Raw genomic sequence first — 6,880 nt, forward strand, 5'->3', positions numbered from 1 at the left:
TCTCCACTGAGAACAACGTTGGCTCTTGGGTTTGCATAAATACTTTTTACTATGTTGAAGAAATTCCCTTCTAATCCTATTCTGTTGAGTGTTTTAATCAGGAAAGAGTGTTGGATTTGGTCAAAGGCCTTTTCTGCATCAATTGATAGGATCATGTATTTCTTGTTCTTTGTTAATGTGATTAATTACATTATTTCTGATGTTGAACCATCCTTGCATACCTGTTATGAATCCCACTTGGCCATGGTGAATTATTTATTTGATGTAGAATTATCTTTTTCTTATATTGCTTTTGCGGCATTGCTCATTGGAAATCTAATCTTTGTTGTAGTTCAATCTCATTTGTATCTGGAACTCTTTCTGAATTCTTTATTTACCTTTACTGATATATTTGTTTATTCCCATATTGGTTTAATTACAAGTGTTTAATAATATTGTCTGAGTCTAAAAAGTATTCTCTTACTCTTCTTTTGTAGAAACTTTTTGGATATTGATGATTTTACTATTCAATATGAAATTAAATATTATTTTTTTAATTATATTGGTGTTTTTCTGGAGGACATTAGAGAAATATCTCAGTCACAAGAAGACAAATACTACATAATGCCACTTCTATAAAACAGGACTGATATGGAGGTTGGGTGGAAACTAAGAAAAGAGTGGATAAATAATGTACACTGCATTGAAACAGATGAGGAATAAAACTATTTATAAGGAAAAAATAAGAATAAAAATTATATTGGTATTTTAATAGGATTTATAGAGGAGCGAATTTGTTAAATTCTCCAGGAAGGTATTTTTTATCTTGCATTTAGTTTTATTTTTCTTATGCTCACTGGAAAAACTCATACAAAACTGGCCTACGGGGAGATGTCTTTATTTGAAGTATGAAGTGTAATATAAATCTTTGGAATAATTCTGGCAATGTGACATTTATTCCTCTGTGTTCATGTAGAGAACGAAAAGGAAAACATTGAATTTTATTGCTCCTCTTATGTCTCAAGAGAGCAATTCTTCATAGGGTTTGGGGTCAATACTGAGATAAAGAGGAAAAAACAGATTTCTCTTTGTTTTCATAACTCATGAATATACTTTCTAAGATTTGTGGCTGGGAAAGGGGGAAGTCTGGCTTAGTCTTCTGTAAAGTGTAGTGATATTTGACTTGGGAATAGTTTAACCTGAGACACTCCCTTTGTAAAAAGATCTACTATTTAACTAATAGATTTTAATAAAGCACAAATAAGAATATTTTGTCTAATTTTCATAGTTGTTAAGTGTTTTTAAATCAGTTACACTATAACCACCCTACTTAAGACAGGTCAAAACACTGTCTGATCCTGCTATATCTCCACAATTGTTGCTATGCTTTAGCCTGTTACAAAAAGTGAATTTCCTATTTTCTGTACTGCTCCTTTATGACTTGAAATTAAAGATTCATAATCTATAACAAAGACTGCCAAAGAAGTCACCAAGAGAAATGCTGAGTGAGAACTTAAGGTCTCCAACAACATTCCTACATGCAGGATACTTGTCAGGAATTAGATATTAAATTTAGAAAGATGTCAAGATTTCTGATAATCCACAACAATGGCTCTCAAACTTTTTGTGTCAGGATCTCTTTTCAGGTTGTTGAGTACACCCAGTGTGTTTCCACTTCATAACAACACTATGTACTGAAGAAGGAAGCATTACCTTGTCCTACACCATTCTCACAATCCATGCTGTTTGAATCCGTTATCAGAGACACTATAAAAATCCATCTCCTAGAGGGTCTTTCACTTTTCCACTGGCATTATTAAGCAAGATGACCCTCTCCAGAATTAAGCCCTTCCTGATAAATTGTCCAAAATAAATGAGAGAGTCTCATCATCTTTGCTTCTAAGGAGCATTTTGACTGCACTTCAGTCAAGACAGATTTATTTGTTCTTCCGGAAGTTCATGAGAATTATTCAGTATTTCAAAGGCATCAGTTCTTCTTCTTTTTTTTGTTGTTGTTGTTGTTCCAGTATTACTAATTAACTGTCTAGTTTCTGCGTACACATGAGATGACTGAAAATACCATGAGTTGGACCAGGTACATCTTAATCCTCAGAGTCGCATCATTGCTCTTCAGCACATTTAGGAAGTCCTTTGTTGATATCCTGACTAATATTTCACTTCCGTGGTATTGATTGTGCCTCCAGTTATAATGAAATAATTCTCAACTTGACTATTTTCTCCTTTTATCATGATACTGTTTATTGGTCATGTGTCAAGGATATTTGTTTTCTTTGTTATTGTTAGGTGCATCAGGAAGACTCTGATTCATAGTGTATTTACAACAGATCAAAACCTTGCCAGTTTTGGCACAAAACTTACAATATCTGATTAAGGCTATTGTTACTATCACTGTGTAAATCCATTCTATTGAGGATCTCCCTCTTCTGTGCTGACAACTTTCTCAAACATCATAACTATTTTCCAGAGGCCTACCCCTCCCAGTAACAGGCCTAAAGTATTTGAGACAAAGTTTTATTATCCTTGTTCTGAGACGCACTCCTTGGCTACATTTCTTGCAAGGAATCTTCATTTGGTATGACATGGTATATTCTAATCTCTTCGCCAACGCTATGTTTCAAAGGTAACAATTCTTCTTCTGTCTTCATTATTCATCATTCAACTTTCATATGCATGCTAAGTAATTGAAAATACCATACTATGCATCAAGCACACTTTAGTCTTTAAACTGACGTCGAGTCTCTTTAGCACTTTGAAGAGTTCCCAATACAACAAGTAAAACAAAATCACCAACAACCTCAAGTTTTGTTTTCTAAATATTGATATAGTCCATATTCAAGGCTGTGATCTTTGATCTTCTGCAACAAGGTTGTGTTATCTGCATAATGCATTTTGTTGATGAGTCTTCATCCAATTTTGATGCTACAGTCTTCTCATATAGTCTAGTTTTTAAAATGATTTGTTCTTCTTATAGATTGAACCCATGTGGGAGTTGTGTTGTGTTGTGGTGGCCTCTGGAGAAAGGCGACTCTGCCTCCAGGAGCCAGGGAAGCCACGCTTGGCCTTGGGTTGAAGGCAGAAGCAGCTTCAAGCCCAAAAGGAGAAGAGGAGGGAGGAGACGGCCATAATCACTCAGGTTTGCTCCACCCAGATGGCTGTGATCCTTTGGCCAGAGAGGATGGTGCTGTGTATGTGGGAGTTGTGTTGTGTTGTGGCGATCTCTGGAGAAAGGCAACTCTGCCTCCGGGAGCCAGGGAAGCCACGCTTGGCTTTGGGTTGAAGGCAGAAGTGGCTTCAAGCCCAAACAGGCCCTTGGGCCTGCGGCCTTCAGGCCAGTCTTTCATTATTTTTGGTCAGACATTCCTCTAGGTCATATAGCCCTGGTGTACAAGTTGCCATCCCACGGTCACTTGTGGTTGCTGTGAGGCTGAACACTGTGACATGGATGTGTCAAATGCATTAATGGTTGGCTACCCAATGCGGACTAAGAGTAGGGTGGAGCTCTCGATTAAACAAGCGTGGAAGGAGGAGTGGCATCCACTTCCATAATAGCTTACCTCCAGAAACCCTATGAACCTGGAGAGAGGATGAAAGGCACCCAAGCGTCAAGGACTCTCCTTTATAGGGTCGCTATGAGTCACCTATGACTCGACGGCACTTAACAACAACAACAACAACATAGATTGAACCAGTATGGAGAAAGAATACAGCCCTGAAGGAGACATTTTCTGATTTTAAGCCAGGCAATGTCCCTATTCTGTTAGAACAACTGCTTCTTGTATAGGTTTAATATAAGCATAATTAAGTATTCAGGAATTTCCATTTCTTTCTCAATGTTACTAATAATTTTTTATCATCCAGTCAAATTCTTTTGCATATTCAATAAAATTTATGTAAATATCTTTACAATATTCTATTTTAAGTCAAGATTCATCTGGCATCAGTAATGATATGCCACTTGCCACAATCTTTTCTGAATCATATTAGATTTCTGGAGTTTCCTGTCAATGTGCTGTTCCAGGTTTGTTTTGTTTTGCTCTGTTCTGTTTTAAATAATCTCCAGCAGTATTTTAATTGCATATGATACTAATCATATCTACATTCTGCTAGAGAATAATAATTTTATAATAATAACAATCTCTGTCATTATTATTACGTGCAGTCGAGTCACATGCAACTCATAGAGATCAAATGTAAAACAGCTCTAAAGCCTGTCTCACTGCCTCTGAGATATATACCACATTGCCTCAGTTACTGAATCAATCCATCATCATCTGGGGTGTACAACAGCTCTGAGCCCTCCTAAATTTAAATGTTTATAATGTCATCCTTAGATAATTGTAGCATTATCTTTAGCATTACTTCTTTAAAATATATTTTTGTATCATACCTCACTCTTTAAATATAATAATTATTTTTCTAACGGCTTTCTTAGAATAATCAAATTTCTAAAAATGTTTCTTAATTATCTATTTGTATAAGACATTTCCTGACACCTTTCTGTGTGCATGTGTATGTACCTTGAAATATAATACGTTTTGCAAGAATATGAGTTAACAAAGCACAAAACAGTCTAGCAAAATATGAGTTGTTTTTAGTTTTTAATTTTAACCAGGGCAAAGTTACTGAGAATTGCTATGTGAGTCTGAAGTTTAAAAATGAGTTAATATAGGAAATGCAATTAGAGAGAGTTGAGAAACTTGGGCTGATTCACATTGGATGTGAATGTGAATCATTGGATGCAATGTTCTAGGTATTATTACATTAGAGCTGTAACTTGAGTGATTTAGAGATTTGTTCAAATAACTTCCAACTTCAATTTTGAGATAGAAACCATAAACTCCATCTTCTCTGTATAGTGAATGTGAGTTTATATCTGTACTTACATTGTGTGGATGTTAATTCAATGCATTCCTTGACTAAGATGCAGGAAAACCAAGCTCACTGTTTTCATGTGATGTTAATTCATTGTTAATTCCTGCTCTCTCACAGTTCTTGAGTCTGTGAATCTGTATAGCAGAATAACTAGAAATCAGAACTATTGGAAGGAAATGGGAAAGATATGATTACATTGTAAATCCTGAAGTCAGTGTTATAGCATAAAATGTATATAAATGATTGAGTGAAAAATTAATTTGTTTTGAAAACCTTCATGCAAATCACAATTAACACCCTGATGAAGCTCTGGTGGCCTAGTGGCCCCAGAAGCTGTGCTGCAATCCTGATGGCATGCAGTTTAAATGCACCAGCTGCTCAGTGGAAGAGTCTCTTCTCAGTTGATTAACTGTCACTGAAAACTCACTGGAGGGTCAGCTTTGGGTAAGTTCTGATTTGATGGTACACAACAACCTCAAAAACAACCATACAACAAGCCACCACTGAGTTGGGATAATGCGGATGGCACAGGACAGAGAAGGGTTCATGTCTTCAGGTTGTTCATGGGGTCACTGTGAATGATACTTGATTCAACAGCACCTAACAAAAACAAGAGGAAGCCACCAGAACTAACTGGCAATTCAGGGAACTGGGACAAATGTTCACATAATATAAGATCTTCTAAAGGTCATTAAAAAGACAGAAGAACAAGAAAAGGCCAAAATGGATGTCAGAAGAGATTCTGAATATTGCACTAGTGCACCAAAAATCCAAAATAAGGGAAGAAAACAAGATGTTAAAGAGCTGAACAGAAGATTTCAGAGAGCAGCTGGGGAAGACAAAGCAAAGTATTTTCATGAAATAAGCAAAGAGCTGGAATTGTGAAATCAAAAGGGATGAACTCACTCAGCATGTTTTAAACTGAAGGAACTGAAGAAGAAATTCAAGCCTCCAGTTGCAATACTTAAGGATGCCGAAGGCAGAATGTTAGATAACTCAGGAACTGTCAAAAGAAGATGGTAGGTCTCTAATAAAAAAAAAATTGGCTGACACAGAAGAATTTCATGAAACTACATATGATCAATAGCCTATGATTATGGAGGAGGAAGTTGAAGCTGCTCTGAAGAAATTGACAAAAAACAAGGCCCCAGGAATTGGCAATATACCAATTGACATATTTCAACAAACAGATGCTGTCCTAGACACACTCACCAGATTGTACCAAGAAATCTGGAGGACAGCTACCTGGACAATTGACTAGAAGAGATCCATATTTGTTCCTATTCCAAAAGAAGGTGACCTGACAGAATGTGAGATTATAAAACAATATTGATATCAGTGACATTAATATTTATTAATATCATATGCAAGCAAGATCCTGGTGAAAATTATCCAAAAATAACTAGAAGAGCATATAAATAGATGTGCAGACTGGGTGTAGAAGAGACCATGGCACTAGTGGTATTATAGTCCATGTTAGATGGATCTCAGCTAAAAGAGAGTGCCAGAGGAATGTCTATCTGTGTTTCACTGACAATGCAAAGCTATTTGATTTTGTGGATCACAGCAAATTGTGCTTAACTCTGAGAAAAATGGAAAAACCAGAACACTTGATTATGCTTATTTGAAACCACTGCATTGAAAGGAATTGGCAGACACAGAAGAATTTCATGAAGCAACATATGAGCAAGAGCCTATGGTGATGAAAGAAGTTCAGGCTGCTTTGAAGAAAATGGCAAAAAATAAGGCTCCAGGAATAGGTGGTATACCAATTGACATATTTAAGCTAACAGATGCTGCTCTGGATGTGCTCACTAAGTTGTGTCAAGAAATCTGGAGAACAACCACTTGGCCAACTGACTGGAAGAGATCTATATTTGTTCTTATCCCAAAGAAAGGTGACCCAACAAAGTGTGGAAACTATAGAACAATCTCACTGATTTCAGATGCAAGCAAGATTTTACTGAAGATTATCCAAAAACGACTGGAACAGCACATCAGCAGACAA

Source organism: Elephantulus edwardii, unplaced genomic scaffold, assembly GCF_000299155.1.
Source record: "Elephantulus edwardii isolate Elephantulus edwardi_28Jun2011 unplaced genomic scaffold, EleEdw1.0 scaffold00169, whole genome shotgun sequence".
Taxonomy (NCBI): Eukaryota; Metazoa; Chordata; class Mammalia; order Macroscelidea; family Macroscelididae; genus Elephantulus; species Elephantulus edwardii.